Raw genomic sequence first — 21,119 nt, 5'->3', positions numbered from 1 at the left:
TGGTTGCCTGTGCTTTCGGTGTCATACTTAAGAAACTATTACCCAATCCAAGGCTATGAAGAGTTTCCCCTGTGTTTTTTTTCTGAGTTTTATGGTTTGGGCTCTTAAATTTATGTCTTTGATCCACTTAATTAAGGGCCCAACTTCATTGTTTTACATGTGGTTGTGTAGTTTTCCTGGCATTATTTGTTGAAGAGACTGATTTTCTTCATCAAATGGTTTTGGCACCCTTGTGACAAATCAATTGCCCATAGGTTAAAGGGTTTATTTCTGGACTTTCAATCTTATTCCATCAGTCTGTCTGTCCTTATGCAAGTACCACATGTTTTGATTATTCTAGCTTAGTGTTAAGAGTTGAAATTGGAAAGTGTACGTCCTCCAACTTTATTCTTTTTTAAGGTTGTTTTGGCTATTCAAGTCCTTTGAATTTTAGGATGGGTTTTACTATTTCGGCAAGAAACTCTGTTAGGATTTTGATATGGATTGCACTGAGCATCACTTTGAGTAGTATTGTCATCTTAACAATGTTAAGTCTTTCAATCCATAAACATGGAATATCTTCCCATTTATTTAGGTCTTGTAAAGTCTCTTTCAGCAGTGTTTTATAGTTTTCAGTGTACAAGTCCTATTTGTTGTTAGCACCTGTTGAGTCCATTCCAACTCCTAACAACTCTGTGTACAGCAGAACACAACCCTGCATGGTCTTTTTGTGTCATCTTCTCACCTTCTGGCACTATATCAGACAGTGCTTCACTGCCATTAATAGGGTTTTCATGGACAATTTTTTTCAGAAGTGGGTGGCCAAATCTTTCTTCCTACTCTATCTTAATCTAGAAGCTCTGCTTGAAATTTGTCCATCATGAGTGAGCCTGCTGGTATGTGAAATACTGGTGGCATAGCTTTCAACATCACTGCAACACACAGCCACCGTAGTACGACAACTGTCAGACAGGTGGTGTAGTTCCCTGACCGGGAAATGAACCCAGGCCGTGGTGGTGAGAGTGCCGAATCTTAGCAAGTCTTATTCCTCCTTGGATAAATTTACCTCTAAGTATTTTATTCTTTTTGATGCTATTGTAAATGAAATAGCTTTCTTAATTTCCTTTTTGAATTGTTCATTGCTACTGTATAGAAATAAACTTATTTTTGTGTGTTGATTTTGTATCCTGCAACTTTGTTGAATTCATTTATTAGCTATAAAAGGTTTTTGTAGAATCTTTAGGGTTTTCTACATATAAGATCATGTTGTCTGCAAATAAAAATAGTTTTCCTTTCCTTTTCTGTTTGGATGCCTTTCTCTTTTTCTTTTTTTTTCTTGCTAAATTGCTCTGGCTGGAATTTCCAGTACTATATAGAAGTCGTGAAAGTGGGCATCCTTGTCTTGTTCCTGATCTTAGAAGAATAGCTTCTGTTCTTTCATCATTGAGTGTGATGGTAGTTCTGGGTTTTGCATGTATGGCTTTTATTGTGTTGAGGTAGTTTCTTTCTACTCCTAGTTTAGTGAGTTTTTTTTTGTTTTTTTTTTTTTTTTATCATGAAAGGGTGTTGAATTTTGTGAAATGCTTTTTCTGCCTTGATTGAGATGATCGTATGATTTTTTTCCTTCATTCTGTTAATGTGGTATATTACATTAATTGATTTTTGTACATTGAAAAATCCTTTCATTCCAGGAATAAGTTCTATTTGGGCATGGTGTTTAATTCTTTTATTACATTAAATAGCATATTAGGTATTGAGTTTGGTTTGCTAGTACTTTGTTGACGGTTTCTGCATTTTCATAAGGGACAATTTTCTGTAGTTTCCTCTTCTAGTGTCTTCATCTGGCTTTGGTATCAGGGTAACAGTTGCTTCACAGAATGAGTTAAGACATGTTCCTACTTCTTCAATCTTTTGGAAGAGTTTGAGGATTGGTATTTTTCTTCTTTGTAATGTAAGCATTCACACATGAATTTTCCTCTTAGAACTGCTTTTGATGCCTCCCATGTGTTTTGGTATGTTGTGTTTCCATTTTCATTTGTATCAGGTATTTTCAAAGTTCCCTGGGATTTCTTCTTTGATCCATCAGTTAAGAGTGTTTTGTTAATTGCCACATATTTGTGAGTTTTCCTTCTATTAGTGATTTCTAGTTTCATTCCACTGTGGTCAGAAAGATAATTTGTATAATTTCAATCTTTAAAATGTATTTAAATGTATTAAGACTTTTTTGTGGGCTAATGTATGGTCTATCCTGGAGAATGGGCCGTATGTACTCGAGAAGAATCACACATCCTGCTGTTGTTGAGTAGAGTGCTCTGTGCATGTCTTTTAGGTCTAATAATTTATAGTTGTTCAAGTGCTCTATTTCCTTATTGATCATCTGCCTGGTTGTTCTATCCATTATTGAAAATAGGATATTGCATTCTTCAACTATTATTGTAGAACCATCTATTTCTCCCTTTGATTCTGACAAATTTCACTTTGTGGAACTCTGTTGTTAGGTGTATTTATGTTTATAAATTGCCATATCTTGTTCCCAGACTGGAACTTTCATTAATATATAATATCCTTCTTTGATTCTTATAAACTTTTTTGACTTAAAATCTATTTTGTGTGATAATGATATAGCCACCCCAGCTCTTTTTGGTTACTATTTGAATAAAATATTTTTTTCCAGCCTTTAAATTTTAACTTTTGTTGTCTTTGTATCTAAAGTCAGTTTCTTGTAGGGGGATCATTTTTTTTTAAATTTTAATTCATTCTGCCAATATCTGTCTTTTAATTGGAGAGTTTAAAATAATATTTTTAATGGCTACAAAGTACTTTTTCTATAAATCTACCCACATTTTTAAAAATATCACAAACTAGACATTTTGATTATTTCTGGGTTGTTTTTTTTCTCTTTTGAACATAATATACTGAACATTCTTATATATAAATTTCTGTGGACATGAATTATTTAGGATGATTTTCTAGAAATAAAATTATTGGTTCAGGCTCCAAATAGCCAAAGCAATCGTGAGAAAAAAGAGCAAAGCTGGAGATATTATGTTTCCTGATTTCAAACAATTTTTTTATGGAGATATAATTGACATATAACGTTATATTACTTTCAGGTATACAATATAATGATTCAATATATGTATATACTGCAAAGTGATCACTACAATAAGTCTGGTAAACAGCCATCACCACACATAGTTACAAATTTTTTTTTTCTTTTTTCTTGTGTTGAGAACCTTTAAGATGTTCTCTCTTAGCAACTTTCAAATATACAATACAGTATTATTAACTATAGTCACCATGCTATACATTACATCTCCATGACTTATTTATTTTATAACTGGAAGTTTATACCTTTCGACCATCTTCACCCATTTCACCTGCCTCCCACCTCCCCACCCCTGGTAACCATCAGTCTGTTCTCTGTATCTATGAGTTTGGGGTTTATTTTCAGATTCCACATAGAAGTGAGATCATACAGTATTTGTGTTTGTCTGACTAATTTTGCTTAGCATAATGCACTCAAGGTCTATCCATTTTGTCACAAATGGCAGAATTTCCTTCCTTTTCATAGCTATAATATTCCATTGTGTGTGTATATATATATATACATATATATATATATCTGTGTGTGTGCATATACACACTCATATATATAATAACATTTTCTTTACCTATTCATCCATCAATGGAAATTTATGTTCTTTCCAAGTCTTGGCTGTTGTAAATAATGCTGCAATGAACATGGGGGTACATATATCTTTTCAGAGACTTGAGATGCTTTTGCATTGGGGAATGCTTGCTACTCTTGTGAAATTAGCATACATCTTTTCAAATTACTGTTTTTGTGTTCTTTGGATAAATACCCAACAGTAGAATAGGTAGATCATATGATAATTCTATTCTTAATTTTTTGAGGAATCTCCATACTGTTTTCCACTGTGGCTGCAGCAATTTACATTTCTACCAGCAGTGTATGAGTGTTCCCTTTTTGCCACATCCTCTCCAATACTTGTTATTACTTGTCTTTTTAATAATAGCCATTCTGACAGGTGTAAGGTGATAATCTCATTGTAGTTTTGATTTGCATCTCCCTAATAATTAGTGATGTTGAACATCTTTTCATGTGCTTGTTGGCCATGTGTATATCTTCTTTGAGAAAATGTCTATTTAGATCCTTCGTTCATCTTTTGATCAGGTTGTTTTGTTTTTTGTTGTTGAGTTGTATGTGTTCTTTATATATTTTGGATATTAACCCTTTATTGGATATATGATTTGCAAATATCTTCTTCTAATTGGTAGGTTGTCTTGTCATTTTGCTGATGGTTTCTTTTGCTAAGGAGAAGCTTTTTAGTTTGATGTAGGCCAATTTGTTCATTTTTTATTTGGTTTCCCTTGCCTGAGGACACATATTCAAAAAAGATACTGCTAAGATTGATGTCAAAGAATGTACTGCCTGTGTTTTCTTCTAGGAGTTTAATGGTTTGGGGTCTTACATTCAAGTCTTTAATCCATTTTGAGTTAACTTTTGTGCATGGTGTGAGACAATGGTCTACTTTCATTCTTTTGCATGTGGATGTCCAGTTTTCCTAGTACCATTTATTGAAAGACTTTCTTTTCTCCATTGTATGTTTTTGGCTCCTTTGTCATAAATTAGTTGTCCATGTGTGGGTTTATTTCTGGGCTCTCAATTCAGTTCTACTGATTTGTGTGTTTCTTTTTCTGCCAATATCATGCTGTTTTAATTACTATAGCTTTGAGGTGTATTTTGAAATCAGGGAGTATGTTGCCTACAGGTTTGTTCTTTTTCCTCAGGATTGCTTTGGCTATTTGTGGTCTTTTGTTGTTCTATATAAATTTTAGGATTCTTTGTTCTATTTTCATAAAAAATGTCATTGGGATTCTCACTGGGATGGCACTGAATCTGTAGATTGCTTTAGGTAATATGGACATTTTAACTATGTTAATCCTTCCCATCTATGAGCATGGAATATCTTTCCATTTCTTTATGTCTTCTTCAATTTTTTTCAACAATGTCTTAAAGTTTTCAGTGTACAGATCTTTCACCTTGATTAAATTTATTCCTTGGTATTTTATTCTTTCTATTGTGATTGTAAGTGGGATGGTATTCTTGATATCTCTTTCTGCTAGTTCATTGTTAGTGTATAGAAATGCAACTGATTTTTGTATGTTGATTTTGTGCCCTGCAACTTTACTGCATTTGTTAATTATTTCTACTAGTATTTGGGTGGATTCTTAAGGGTTTTCTATATATAGAATCATGTCATTCACAAATAGTGATAATTTTCCTTTTCTTTTACAATTTAATTTCTTTTTCTTGCCTAAGTTCTCTGGCTAAGACTTCTAATACTATATTGAATAAGAATGGTGAGAGTTGACATCCTTGTCTTCCTCCTGTTCTTAAAAGGATGAGTTTCAGTTTTTCACTGTTGAGAATGATGTTAGCAATGGGTCTTTCATATATGACCTTTATTATATTGAGGTTCTTTCCTTCTATAACCATTTTATTAAGAGCTTTTTTTAATCACAAATGGATGCTGAACCTTGTCAAATGTTTTCTCTGTGTCTATTGAGATGATCATGTGGTTTTTATTCTTCATTTTGTTAATGTGGTATATCACATCAATTGATTCATGGATGTTGAACCAACCCTGTGTCCCTGGAATAAATCCCACTGAATTGTGGTATACAATCCTTTTTCTGTTTTGTCATATTCAATATACTAATATTTTGTTGAGGAATTTTGCATCTATGTTCATCAGTGATATTGGCCTATAACTTTCCTTTTTGTGTTGTCCTTGTCTGGTTTTGGTATCAAGGTAAGGTTGGCCTTGTAAAATGAGTTAGGAAGTGTTCCTGCCTATTCAATTTTTGGAAGAGTTTGAGAAGGATAGGTATTAAATCTTCTTGAATGTTTGGTAGAATTCTCTGGGGAAGCCATCTGGTTTGGGTTTTTTTGATTTTTGGAGGTTTTTGATTACTGTTTCAATCTCGTTACTAGTGATTAGTCTATTCAGATTCTCTATTCCTTCTTGATTCAGTTTGGGGAGGTTGTATGGTTCTAAGAATTTATCCATTTCTTCTAGGTTATCCAATTTGTTGGCATATCCCTTTTCATAGTATGTTTTTATAATCTTGTATTTCGGTGGTATCTGTTGTTATTTCTCCTTTCATTTCTGATTTTATTTATTGAGACCTCTTTTTTTCTTAGGGAGTCTATTTGTCATTTTGTTTATCTTGTCAAAGAAGAAGATTTCAGTTTCATTATCTTTTCCATTTTTTGTTTTTAGTCTCTATTTCATGTATTTCTGCTCTGATTTTTTATTATTTTCTTCCTGCTACTGACTTTGGGCTTAGTGTGTTCTTCATTTCCTTGTTGTTTTATGTGTAGTGTTAGATTGTTTATGTGATATTTTTCTTGTTATTTGAGGTAGGGCTGTATTGTTATATACTTCCCTTTTAGTATTGCTTTTGCTGCATCTCATAGGTATACTGTGTTTTCATTTTCATTTGTCTCCAGGTATTTTTTGATTTCACCTTTTATTTATTGATCCATTGAATTCAGTAGCATGTTGTTTAGTCTCCACATATTTGTGACTTCTCCAGCTTTCTTCTTGTAGTTAATGTCTAGTTTCATGCCATTGTAGTTAGAAAGTAATGCTTGCTATTATTTCAATCTTCTTAAATTTGTTAAGACTTGTTTTGTTTCCCAACATGTGGTCTATCTTTGTGAATGTTCCATATGCACTTGAGAAGAATATGTATTCTGCTGCTTTTGGATGGATTGCTCTGTATATATACCCATTAAGTCCATCTGGTTTAGTATTTCATTTAAGGCTGATGTTTCTTGTTGATTTTCTGTCTAGATGATCTATCCATTGATGTAAGTGATAAAGTCCCTTATTATTTATTGTGTTGCTGTCAATTTCTCCCTTCAGATCTGTTAATAGCTGCTTTATGTACTTTGGTACTCCTGTGTTAGATGCATATATATTAGCAAGTATTATGTCTTCTTGGTGCATTGTTCCCTTTATCATTATATAATGTCCATATTTGTCTCTTGTTATCTTTTTTGGTTTGAAGTCTATTTTGTCTGATACAAGTATAGCTATACCTGCTGTCTTCAGGTTGCCATTTTCTTGGAGTATCATCTTCCATCCCTTCATTTTGAGCTTCTGTTTGTCTTTAGAGCTGAGATGAGTCTCCTGGAGGCAGTGTATTGTTTTTAGGGTAATGTTTTTTAATTCTTCTAGCTGCTCTGTGTCTTTTGGTTGGTGAATTCAATCCATTTATATTTAGAGTGATTATTGGTATATGAGGAGTTAATACTGCCATTTTGTCTTTTGTCTTCTGGTTGTTCTATATTTCCATTGATTGTTTTTCCTTGCATTTCTGTCTGCCTTTTCAGTTTGGTGGTTTCCTGTGATGTGTTTCTCAGTTTCCTCTTTTTTTTTTTTTATGTTTTGTGACTCTGCTCTGAGTTTTGTTTTGTGGCTACATGACTTTTGTATAAAAGATCTCATCGATGAGATAGTCATTTTTCTGCTGATAGCATCTTTTTTCCACTTGCCTATGCAGTTCCGTCCTTTTCCCTTTCCTTTTCCACGTTTTTGTCTTCCATGTTGTGGATTCTAAATACACAGATTATTGTATTTTTCTTATAAAAATATCCATGTACCTCACAACGCAGTTGGAGGAGAATAGTCAAAAGATGGAGCTGTGTCTTGCCTTTCCACAAAGTCTAGAACTGCTAACACTGTTATGCATTTTTTTCTATTTTGGCTTATATTGCCTAGTCTTTGTTTATTTTATGTGGTTGGAGCATACACTTGTATCTAGATCCAACTTTATGTCTTTTTCTTTTAACAGTTTTCAGTCATATTGAAGTCCTAACTTTCTGTGTCTCTTTAAACTGTTAAAATAAGCCAATTCTCAGTCCTCTCTCTTCTTGCCATCAAAGCAAAGGCCTTTTCCGTCAGAAAGATAATTGTGACTCATCCTGAGGCCACAATGTTTCCTGTCTGGCTACAGCAGGGCTCAATGTGGTTTCTGGCAGCATAGTTAGTGCTATGAAATTCTCATGAAGCTTGGAAAGATTTCTAATAAGTCTACTCTTAAATCTTGGAATAACTCTAGGTAAACTAGCCTATTTTTCTTAAAAATTATATATTTTCCCTCTATCCAGTGGATCAATTTTCAAAAAATAAAAGAAAAAATGCTGAGTGTAAATTTTATCTATGTCCTGACATTGGCAGAAAGTCAGTGGGAACATGAACTTCAACCCCTACCTCACAGTAACTGGTGGCACCACTGGAATGGTATCAGAGGAGGCCAGCTAAAACTCAAGATGTAAATAAGATCCAGAGTCTCATAACATAATACCCACAATGTTCAGATTTCCACAAAAATCACTCTGTTGTTAGTGCTGTTGAGTCGATTCTGACTCTTAGCACCTTGTGTAAAGCAGAGCTGAACCCTGCCTGATCTTGTCGCACCATCCTCTCACCTTCAAGTGCTATATCAGACAATGCTCTGCTGCTATTCATAGGATTCTCTTGGACAATTTTTTGGAAGTGGGTGGCCAGGTCCTTCATCCTAGTCTATAAGCTCTCTGAAAAGTCCACCATGGGTGACCCTGTTGGTTTTTGAAATACTGGTGGCATAGCTTTAAGCAACACACAGACACTGCTGTATGACAACCGACAGATGAGTGGTATGGTTCCTTGACCAGGGAATGAACTTGGGCTGTGGCAGTGAGAGCACCAATTCTTAACCACTAGACCACCAGGGCTGGCTGAATCTCTAGTCATTCCAAAAGACAGGAAAATCTCAACCTGAATCAGGAAAGACAACAGCTACAAACACCAAGGCTACACAGACATTAGAATGATCTGACAAGGATTTTAAGGAACTCATCATAAAAATATTTCAAGAAGCAGTTATAAACATGATTGACATAAATAAAAAAACTGAAAATCTCAGCAAATAAATAAAGGTATAAAGAAGAACCAAATGAAAAATCTGGAACTGAAAAATACAATCAGCAACAACAACAACAACAACAAAAAAACCCTTAACAGATGGGCTTAATAACAGACTAGAGATGACAAAGAAAAGAATCAGAGAACTTGAAGGCAGGACAATAAAAATTCCTCAATCTGAACAACAGAGAGAAAACAAAGTGAAAAGAATGAGCATAGCCTCGGCAACCTGTGGGACTATAACCAAAGATGTAAAACTTGTGTTATCAGACTTTTAGAGAGAGAGGACAAAGGGTGGGGCTGAAAAAATACTCCAAGAAACAATGGCTGAAAATTCCCCCAAATTGGCAAAAAACATAAATCTAGAGATTCAAGAAGCTGAGTGAACCCCAAACAAGATAAATGCAAGACAATTTATGCCAAGACATGTCAATGACATTTCTGAAATGTAAAGGCAAAAAAAATCTTGAAAGCAGTGAGAGAAAAATGACATGTATGAGAATAAAACAATTCAAATGACAGTGAATTTCTCATCAGAAATGATGGGGGCCAAAAGGAAGGGGCACAACAATTTTCAAGCTCTGAAAGTAAAGAACTGTGAACCTAGAATTCTACATAGTGAAAATATCCTTCAGAAATGAAGGGGAAATAAAAACTTACTCAAATGAAGGAAAACTAAGAGAATCTGTTGCCAGCAAACCGACCCTAAAAGAATGGCCAACAGAAGTTTGCTAAACAGGAAGTAAATAATAAAAGAAGGAATATTGAAACATCAGGAAGGAAGAAAGAGTAACTCAAAGAGTAAAAATATAGGTAAATGCAAGAGACTTTCCTTGTCTTATTGAGGGTTCTAAATTATGTTTGTTAGTTAAGGAAAATTTGAACCTTGTCTGATGTAGTTCTTAATAAATGTAGAGGAAATATTTAAGACAATTATAGTGTAAACAAGGAATGGTGAAAGGAAGTAAGGATTCTATACTACACTAGAACTGGTAAAGTGTCAACACCAACAGACTATGATAAGTTATGTTTTTATAACACAACATCTACAGCAACCATTAAAAAAGCTATACAAAACAATATACTCAATGCCACTATAGACAAATCAAAATGGAATGCTAAAAAAGTTCAAGCAACTTACACGAGGTCAGGAAAAAGAAAACAGAGAAACAAACAACAAAAAGAACAAACATAAAATAAATAATAATATGGAAGACAGGCCCTAACATATCAATAATTACACTAAATGTAAATGATCTAAATCAATAACGTAAAAAAATATATTAATTGCTCAAAAAATCAATTATTGTCTTAATGGAAGCAAGCAATTTTCCAACGCACAATTATTTGCTATGATCGTCATTTTTAGATAGTTATTATTGTATCCAAAAATATGTAAAAGCCTGTATACATAAAAACAAACCAATAAAAAATTAGTGGCTATGTGATATAAATAGGTCGCATATAAAATCAAATTTAGAAGACCTGGGTTTCAAGGTTTTGTTCTTTCCAAGTCTAAAATTCTATGATTTTAGATGACACGAAGGTAGACAAATACTGCTGTAAACAAAAATACATACAATTCCAAAGGTTCACATTGAGATTCCTGCACGTGTGCTAATTGGGACATTTCCCCCACGTTTACCGTTGATCCTTTATTTACAACACACTTAGAGCCTGGGAAAAGCACAGCTAGACTCAGATAATGAGGCTTTGCTAAAATTCCTGGAGAAATTCATGGGTCAGAGGTGGGGGCATATAGGATGCACGTTTTGAAGGGTGGAGCATCAGCTGATGGTTCTCACAGAAATGTGGAACTTGTGCTTTTGCTTGAAGAGATTTGAGGGACACAGTGGTTCCGCAGATATTCCTGTAGTGCACTGGATGTGCATTGTGGTTTCTTCCCCTTAATGAATGATGAGACACACACACCTAACTTCGGCACTCAGGATTTTGTCAATAAATAGCAGTAAATGTTAAAAATGAAATAAAGCAAAATAAAATGCTCCAGAACAACTTGCTCACCATGTGAAAGAACCCAACGTTAATCTTTTCATGAAGTCTAAAGGACTCATTTGTATTATGAGTCATTTTCTGAGCTTATCATTTTTTATCAGCATTATATGAAACTTTGTCTAGTTAAATGAAACCTACTAATTCATATTTTATTTTTAAAAGATAAAGAACAGCATTCTTGGATCTGAGGTCATGTGAAAGCTCCACCAACTGAGGTTGGGGAGAATTGTGCACTTGTGAGTCACTGCCACTCCCGCAGTGTGTGGACACGGGCCAGGCAGGGCCAGGTGTCCTGACTTCCAGTCCACTAATCAGGATGTTCCTGACGACTGGGTGGAGTGGCGACTGCAGGGAAGATGCGGAAGCAGGCTGTTGCTGATGAGCGCCCAGGAGGGCTGCATTGTCTGTTTTTGCTTCTAGTTTACCTCCAGCCTCCTCATCAGGGCACATGTAGAAATAGTTCTGTTCAGAGTTTAATGAATTTTCACATGAGCCGAAATTTGGTGACCCATTTTAAGAAAATGGAACTAGGTAATAGTATTTGTTAATAGTAACGTAATTCAGGACATCATTGACAACTGCCCACATATGACGTTAAACCGAAGCTTTATATGCTTTTCAGTGTTATCATCCTGATGCATGTTAAAAATCCATACTCCAGTGGCACTTGTCTCTTGTTTTCTGACAGCTAGTTTGCCAGTTGTTAAAGGAGACTTACAGGTCTGCTCTCAATGGTTTGCCATTGAAGGAACATAGAAGGAAAATGATTCCATCCTCATGCCTATATACTTTTATTTTTTTCAAGTTCCTATTTTGCTGAAGAACTAAAAATATTTTAGTGACAAGGAGCTAAAAGGATTTTTCTCATTTGTTTTAGTTTATGAGATAGCAGCAAGAACAAGTTTTCAAAACAACTTGACCAGAGTCACCAGCCTGTCGTCAACAGCTCCACATTGCAACTCAAGTTTGAACCTTGAAGACGTGAACAGGCCCTTGCTTGCCGTTATCCAGAGCCTTCTTCTTGGATCACAGCCAAAAACTAGGGTGTTAGGTGGACACAGATTGTGATGGTCCTGGATGGGATTCAGAATTAAATGAAAGGCTTAGAAAGTTAAAGTAGCAGGTGATATTTTCTAAATGACTGCAACAATGTGCTCATCTCACATGCTCTCCCAGTGTGACTTCAGCACTCCTTTCAAGGAAAGCTGGGGTTTAAGTCCTTTCCCCTTGAATTTGGGTGGGGACTTGTGACTGTCCCAACTAAGAGAGTATGGTAGAAGTGATGGTAGGTTATGAATATAAATTCTGCCTGGCTTGTGGTTTTGGGACATTGCTCTGGAGAAACCCAGACTAGGTCCTACAGAGAGATGGCATGAAGAGGAGCTGAGGCCTCTAGCCTCCAGCCAGAACCTTCACCAGACATAAATAAACATGGCTTCATATGATTCCAGTCCCCAGCGAGGCCCCAGGCGTGTGGAGTCATCTCTGCTGTGCTCTGTCCAAATTCTATGGGCATAATAAAAGGTTATTTTATGCCAATAAACTTTGTGGTGATTTGTTATTCAGTCCAAGTAATTAAAAGAGTGAAAAAATACAGACACAGTTTTGTTCATTGATGAAAATGTATTTAAAATTTTCAAGGGGGCCTAAATAAAAACAGTTTTAGAGGGACTGACACTCATTCGTCTGTCCACCTGCTGACAAAGCTTCTACCTGTGTCTGCTGTGAGTCAAGCACTGCTATAGGCACTGAGAGCACAGCTGAAAACACCAGCTCCTGCCCTCAGGAAGCAACAAGCTTTGAGGGGAAGAGAAGCAAACAGACCCTGAAACACAGGGTATGGTGTGGGTGGTCAGTGCAGAGGAGAGACTGGAGCCCGGGGCTGGAGGGCGGGGCCTCACTGTGTGTGCCAGCGGCTCCGCGGAGGTATTTTCATCTCTGTGTGTGGCTCTGTTAAGGTCACTGTGAAGGTGAGTAGCCAATACCCCAATACCAGACATCTAATAGTTTGCACAGGGTAGCAGCCACATTCATAGAGTGGTTTAAAACCTTAGAATTAAAAGATCTTTCTAACTCTAAGTCAAAATCCGGAATCCATAAAAGACAAGTTTTGCTATATAAAAAACAAAACTTCTACACGGTTAATAAAAATGCTAAGTAGTGTCAAAAGAAAAATAAAAAGGTCAATCACTCTAACATAGAGAGGGATTCTAAGAGTTAAGAAATAAAAGCCAAAGAAAAATAAAGATATGAATAGACACTTTATTGGGAAAAAAATTAAATGACCTTAAATCTATGAAAATGTGGTTAACCTCATTCACAATAAGAGAAATTCTAATGAAAATTATGCTGACATACGTTATCTGAGCTATTAGACTGGCAAAAATCCAAAAGTTTGACAATACATGTTTTTGGTAAGGCTATGGAGAAACAAAAGATTAAACCCCCCAAGTGCCCATTTATAAGACAAGAGAAAGAACCTCTAAGAGGTAAATAGGAAAGGCAGTCCAGAGAAGAGATGAAGAAGGAGCTGCCATAAAACCAAGACAGGAGCCGGCAGTGTGCACAGAGTCCAGACAGAAGACTATCCAGGGGACAGGAGCTTGCTTGGGCTGGCTGGCAGGTGCCATCAGAGCCTGAACCATGCACTTATAATTTTCAATGATTATTTTTTTCCATCTGGGGAGGCCTGGCTACAGAGGATGACCAAAGAAATCAGATCAATTGTCTGGTGCCATCTGCTTATACTCTTTTATTTACTGTCTGAAAGTTATTTTTGGTTTGTGTCGAATCAGTATATATACAAAATATGTAAAAGTGAGATGGTACTATTTGTGTCCTTTGTCCCACTGCCCACTACGCTTTTTTTTCTCCTCCTCTTCTCCCCAAAGCCCCCCAGTACATAGTTGTATATTCTAGCTGTGAGTGCCTCTGGTTGTGCTTTTTCGTCTTTTGCCCACTACTCTTGAGTGTCAACTTTCTTTTTTTTTTAATTTTTATTTTTTTTGGATGTACATCATATTTCAAATTCTGGATACATTACATCATGTTCACCATCCAAACACTAATAATAGTGCATCCCCTCACATGTGAGCCTAATCACCCCTTTTGCCCTCCCCCCTCCCCCCTTCCCCAATGGTAACCACCAGTCCAATCTCCAATGCTATGTAGTTTGGGTTTTTTTGTCGTTTTTATCTTCTACTTATGAGTGAGATCATACAGTATTTGACTTTCTCCCTCTGACTTATTTCACTCAGCATAATACCCTCAAGGACCATCCACGTTGTCACAAATGGCTGGATTTTGTCATTTCTTATGGCTGAGTAGTTGTCCATCGTGTATAAACACCACATCTTCGTTATCCATTCGTCCCTTGATGGGCACCTGGGTTGCTTCCATGTCTTGGCTATTGTGTATAATGCCGCAATGAACATAGGGGTGCAAGTATCTGTATGCCTTTGTGTTTTCAAGTTCTTTGGATAAATACCCAGCAGTGGGATAGCTGGATCATAGGGTAGATCTATCCTTAATTTTCTGAGGATACTCCATACTGCTTTCCATAGTGGCAGCACCAGTTTGCACTGCCACCAGCAGTGAACAAGAGTTCCCTTCTCTCCACACCCTCTCCAACATTTGTTGTTTCCTGTCTTGTTCATTATAGCCATTCTGACCGGACTGAGGTGATACCCTCATTGTAGTTTTGATTTGCATTTCCCTGATAGCTAATGATGTTGAGCATCTTTTCATATGCCTGTTGGCCATCTGTATATCTTCTTTGGAGAAATCTCTGTTCAGATCTTTCGCCCATTTTCTAATTGGATTGTTGCCACATGCAAAAGAATGAAAGTAGACCATTCCCTTAAACCATGCACAAAAATCAACTCAAAATGGATTAAAGACTTGAATGTAAGACCCGAAACCACGAGACTTCTAGAAGAAAACATAGGCAGTACGCTCTATGACATTGGTCTGAGCAGCATATTTTCAAGTCCCATGTCTGACCGGGCAAGAGAAACAAAAGGAAAAATGAACAAATGGGACTACATCAAACTAAAAAGCTTCTGCACAGCAAAGGAAACCATCAACAAAACGAAAAGACAACCTAACAATTGGGAGAAGATATTTGCAAACCACATATCAGATAAGGGGTTAATATCCAAAATATACAAAGAACTCATACAGCTCAACGACAAAAAAAACCCAACAATCCAATTAGAGTGTCAACTTTCTATGCAATGTGTTTATTCTGCTGTTGCTTGATGTTTTACATTTATTTCTTGACTTCTTGCTAAGGAAGATTAAGATTTAGTTTTCTTACTCCACTCACACATACATTCCTCTCTCTCCATCCTTCTGATGTAAACTCTTTTTTCTTTTGGTTAAGTCAATATTCCTTGGGTTTTATTTTTATTATGTTACACAGGAGCCATGTAATATTTGATCTTTCATTTTCTTCTTGTGCATCTTTAACTCTCCTTCAAGGTAACAACCGTCTTGCAGCCATGCATACATACCTGTGGGTGCCCACCACGAACGTATGCCGGCCGCAGACAGTTCTCCAAAACTATCAGATGATGTTTTAGACTCATCTTTTCTCTTAGAGAAATTTCTTCCATTCTTTGTGTTCTTGTAATCAATACTTTTCTTTTTCATTGACTGTCATTTTAGTGGGGATTTGAAATAAAGAAGATGTATATTTTCAATCTACATTAGTTTACTTGAAGTCTTCTTTAAAATGGACTAAGAATCGTGTTGCTGAACAATACAATGAGACTGATACCATTTATGAAAAAATACACACAAAAGGATATATTGTTTTTTGGTAAACGAACTAAAACAATCATCTATAGTGAGGCCTGAAAAATTCAAAGTCAGGAACATCAAGAAATAATCCCTTGATACTAGTTTCTCCCACTCCTTTTCTAATAATTGTCAAATTCAAGCACACAGTTAAAAAGTCCAAAGAATACCAAGAGGATAAAAAAGTGGATCTTCCTCTCCCGTCAGATGGAAGCACCCATCTCTGTGGGATCCATCTCTTCTAGCAGTTTGTCAACTTAGGAAAAAGAGGCACTGCAAAGGAAAAGGAGAGCACTTATTTGGGGTCTTAGAATTGCAACTCGGGGAAGATACCTTCAAGGAGCAGCCAGAAGTGTCCCTCCTGAGGAGTACAAGCCAGGAGTTTTATTAACAGAAAGGACAGCCCAGAACTATCCCCTCAGCTGTTTGTTAGGGAGGGTCAATTTATGTTACAGTTCATTGGCTTACTCACGGACACCTTGTTGTTACCAGAAAAAGTGTATTTCTGCACAGTCCTTCAGCAAGTCCTTTCTCAGCAAATGACTCCCTTTTGCTAAGTCAGCAAGGTCAGCACAGTTTCATATTTTGAACAAGAAGGAGTCGAGGGTACAAAGTGGAGTCACTGTTGTCAACTCGTTTCACATTTCCCATCTTGCTCATGATTTTTCCAGAAAAAAACATCGACAGAGCAACACTCGTCCTTGGAGGCTGGAGTGGCTTGATTACCCGCTCGGCTTCCACTCAGTCCTTCAGCGGGAGGTCTTGTGAAAGAGTCAATAGCAATCTCCTCTAAATCTTCTGATCCATAAAATTCTTCCTGATGACAACGTCTAACACGGTCATCCACATAAACACAAGCTGTGCGGTTGAGTGGGTTACAGTAGAGGTTGCAATTTTTTAGTAAACACTTGGTTAACATAATGATGCATATTATTAACAACAATCATCTAAATCACATTAGAGTGTATAGTTACAAACATTCAATGGAAAATAACCTAAACTTCTTCCAGTTCCATTAATATTTTTGAAACAGAGGGCAAGGTTTTTGGTCAGTATCCAAATCTGAGTAAGGAGTATTCTCTTACGAGTAAGAGGTACACAGTGGAAGGTAGTAACATCGAGGGCCTGTTTCCTAGAGGGAAGCTTGTAGGTGGATTCAAAAAGCCCAAAGGAGAAGCCAGCATTTTGACCAGATAAACTTCTCCATCCTTGTGAGGATAGTGGCCAAGCCACTAATTCAGGCATATCATGCTGTAGCACAGATCCAGCAATCAGTGAGTGTGGAATCAGAAAGTTTCTGCAGTGTAGGAACAAAAGGGTGTGATAAGGCATGACAGTAATGAGGTTATGAGGAAAGATAAAAGGCCAACCTGAGAGCCAAAATTACCCCTAATAGCAAAAGCCATTATAAGAAGAACTTAAAGAAAGGTGGTTTGATATGTTGACTAAGCACGAGATTCAATTCATAAGGCAATAACCAACATAACATCAGTGAGTTCTTCTGATTTCATAGAGTTTTACCAGCACCTAAGAATTCCTACTGTGTGCATTAAGCAAAAAGCATTAAGATACCCGACAAATAGCCCGAATACTTCAATCCAGCAATCCTTCGTGTGCAGCCTCCCAAAGGATCTGTGGGATGCTTTCTAGGTTAAGATGCCAAACATAAAACCATACTTGGAGTTCTTCACTTTGTGTAAAGAGATCCACAAGAAGGAGCACAAAGGTACAAGTTACAAATGGAGTCATGCGCTTTTAGTACACAGAAGAGTAGATAAGAGTTCCCCCAGTAGGATGATTAAGAGAAAATTACAAAGAGAAGAACAAATTATTCTATGAGAAAGGACAGAAAATATACAGGCCTGGTCCAGAAACTTGGGAAAGCTGTCTGCTCAGCTCTCATCCACTTCATTTCCTGGAAATCTTACTTCCAGGTCACCAGTTGGTGTGCAGGCCCCGTCAGGGTTGGTGATTTCTTTAGATATGACACGTGAATCTGAGTCTACTCCCTGAAGTTTGGCAATGCAAGCATTGGTTAACAGGACCTGATCAGGTCCCTTCTAGCGAGATTGGAGGGACTCTTTCTAATGATGTCTTTTCCACTAGACAAAAGCTCTGGGCAGCAGATTACAATGTCTGGTCTCCCAGGAGCACATTGTGGAAGATATCGTTCTACCAAAGCATGATTATTCTCTATGGATTTGGTTAGGGCTTTGAAGTATTGAAAAAACTTGAAGTGTATCCCCTTTTATCTGCTGTGTGTCAAAGCAAGCAGGGGCAAGGTGCTCTGGGCATCCTGTTATACAGAGAACAGATTCTTATTGAGTGTATGCAAATACATATATTGTTATGAGAATAATGTTTATTAAGAGCTTCAGAACTCTGGAAGGGAAGGGAACCCTTGTTCACTGCTGGTGGGAGTGCAAACTGGTGCAGCCACTATGGAAAGCAGGTTGGAGTATCCTCAGAAAATTAAGGATAGATCTATCATATGATCCAGCTATCCTACTGCTGGGTATTTATCCAAAGAACTTGAAAACACAAAGGCATAAAGATACTTGCACCTCTATGTTTATTGCGGCATTATACACAATAGCCAAGACATGGAAGCAACCTAGGTGCCCATCAAGGGACGAATGGATAAAGAAGATGTGGTATTTATACACGATGGACTACTACTCAGCCATAAGAAATGACAAAATCCAACCATTTGTGACAACGTGGATGGTCCTTGAGGGTATTATGCTGAGTGAAATAAGTCACAGGGAGAAAGTCAGGTACCATATGATCTCAATCATAAGTAGAAGATAAAAACAATGACAAAAAAACACATAGCATTGGAGATTGGATTGCAGGTTACCATAGGGGAAGGGCGGGAGGGCAAAAGGGGTGATGAGGCTCACATGTGAGGTGACGGACTATAATTAGTTTTCGGGTGGTGAACACGATGTAATCTACACAGAATTCGAAATATGATATACATCCGAAAATTGAAAAAAAAAGAACTCTGGAAGGATCGAGTAGGGAGACAAAGATAAATGTTTTAACCTTTGTTGCCAAGATACACTTTATCAAATTGCCGTAAGTTATAGATAGCTTAAAGGAGAGGAGAAAAAGGGGTCCTTTAAATCTGGAAAACAAAACATCAAAGCAATCAGTGTCCTATTAAGATTTTAGAAATTTTCACCCAGTTCAGTCTTATAATCCTGAAGTTATAAAACCTGTATTCCAGAGTACTTGTCAAAGTCTTTTCTATGAATCTCTTTGAAGATGAAACACTTTTGCAGGCACAATTTTTGCCAAAGCATCAGAGTAAAACAATAACTGTTTATAAACTACAAAAGACTAAAAAATGTCCATTATTAAAGTTCTGCTGAGAGTTCACTATAACGCAATTGACCAAAGAGTTTGGTTATTTTTGTGCCATACACCTTTTTAAGATAATAATTGGAATTATGATTGATAACATTTTATTAGAACATATCAGATTTCCAGGAATTTTACATAATTTCTGGAATACTTATGGCATATACCAAAACAGACACAATGTAAAGAAGGTTTAGTAGTACTCCTTATTTAACAAACTTCCCATGCAATTTCACGTATCAAATAAGCCTAATTATTCTAATATCTCTCAGGTCAAAAAGACTTTATTTAGAGTTTGATTTTGGGGAAGTTTATCAAAAAATAGAAAAGTTTTTAAACATTTGATTTTTATGATTTTTTATGAAATAGTACTTAATTATCCATTTAACGAAAGTGACAAAGAGATTTTAAGGTGAATACAGATTACATAGTTGTAAGCAAAATGGAGTTCTTTTAATATTGAGAAAATTCAGTTTTTCTAAGTATCAAAGATCTGATAAAGACAAAACACAGAATGTTTTTTTCTAGACAGATTACATTATAGGTAAAGAAATTTTATTATAATTTATTGTTAAATGCAGATCAGTAATCTGAGACGACTTTGTCTTTCAATAGAGAAAAACCAAATTCTAATTTTCACCAGTGGACTCTTCTTTTTCTTGGTGAGGAAGATTGGCCCTGAGCTGACATCTATGCCAATCTTCCTCTATTTTGTATGTTGGATGCCACCACAGCATGGCTTGATGACCAGTGTATATGTCTGTTCCCAGGATCCAAACCGAACTCACACCAGTGACCCTGGCCACTGAAGCTCAGATCCTGAACTTAACCACTACACCACTGGGCTGCCCCCTGCACCCGTGTCCTCGATATTAAAATTCATTTTTAAGTAAATTCATTTTAATCTTAGCCAGCTTGACTACGTATTAAAAGATCTTTTTAAAGATTTCTTTTTGGGCCTCTCTTCGGTGCTTGCCACCACCCCCATTTTGTCAGTAGAGGCAGGAGGCGGAGGTCGGGTTGGGAAGCTGAGGTGGTTGGAAGCTAGCTCATGAGTGCTCATGGGCTTTGCTCCTTCTGTGTCTGTCTCTCCCTGGAAGGGGAGGGAGCTTCCACACGGAGCAGGAGCCGCCACCATAGTCCCGAGTGAGCTTGAAGTCGCTAGAACTTCTCTCAAACTTGTGTGCTGAGGAGACTCAGATGTTGGCCTCAGCTCCTAGGGTGGACTTAGCAGATTGGCCTGTGAAAACTTCTGTACTGAGATAAAGGCAAGGATCCATGAGAAAGGAACATCCGATATCCTGGGCTTGGCAGGGAGGGAGAGGACAGCAGGTGGAAATCCTGCAAGCTGAAAAGCAGCCTGACAGGTGACAAAGAAGCTGAAGATGGGTGATGGGGAGAGCGTAACCTTCCAGCCCCTCAATCTGGAAGTGTTAGGAAGAACCAACAACAGTGTGACAGACAGAAGACCAAGGATCATAACTCCCAGATGAAGATCGCTCATAAGAAAAAAGAAAGAGCACATACTTATAACTCAGCATCAGCTGCATGGCCATGCAAATGGAGGCAAGAACCAAAATTTTTCAAGTAATCAAAATTGAACTCTAGCTTACAAGTCCCAGCTTACTTTTTAAGTCTTAAACTAGTCAGAACTACGCTGAAGTCAGATTTAGTGAGCTGTGGTCACCAAGTATTCTTCCTAAACCGCTGAGCCACTGGGTTCCTTTCCTTTAATCCTTCTGATATGGTAATGACATTTCAACGTAAAATCTTACTTAAAGTACAAGTACAAAATAAGGTAAAGTACTAATGTTTAAATTTAGTTATGTTTAAGGGTAGTTGTCAGTTGCTTCAGACCAAGTTCACCAGGGAATTAATCTATTTGTGTAGAACTGCTAATTAATGTAGAAAACATAATTAGACCTCATCTTCCTTGTGTTGTGTTGTGTGCACCGT

General features: G+C 36.9%; 1 long non-coding RNA gene and 1 pseudogene across 3 annotated transcripts in view; one reads left to right on the top strand and one right to left on the bottom strand.

The window, feature by feature from the left end:
* LOC138918830 (uncharacterized) overlaps positions 1-21,119 on the bottom strand; it is a 63,026-nt gene that overhangs the window by 1,850 nt on the left and 40,057 nt on the right. The window contains exon 4 of one of the 3 annotated variants that reach the window (XR_011428646.1): positions 7,608-12,070. The exons of 1 other annotated variant lie outside the window; for it this stretch is intronic. This is a non-coding gene — a long non-coding RNA (uncharacterized lncRNA). Of the gene's footprint in view, positions 1-7,607; positions 12,071-15,212; positions 17,095-21,119 lie in introns of those variants that run through there. One more of the 3 variants, XR_011428645.1, reaches the window with a different exon arrangement.
* LOC138918711 (proline-rich nuclear receptor coactivator 2-like) lies at positions 17,454-20,973 on the top strand (annotated as a pseudogene).

This window comes from Equus caballus, chromosome 18 (assembly GCF_041296265.1).
Source record: "Equus caballus isolate H_3958 breed thoroughbred chromosome 18, TB-T2T, whole genome shotgun sequence".
In the NCBI taxonomy this organism is placed as follows: domain Eukaryota; kingdom Metazoa; phylum Chordata; class Mammalia; order Perissodactyla; family Equidae; genus Equus; species Equus caballus.
The sequence above is the reverse complement of the archived record's forward strand: the minus strand, read 5'-3'. Positions and strand labels throughout refer to the sequence as shown.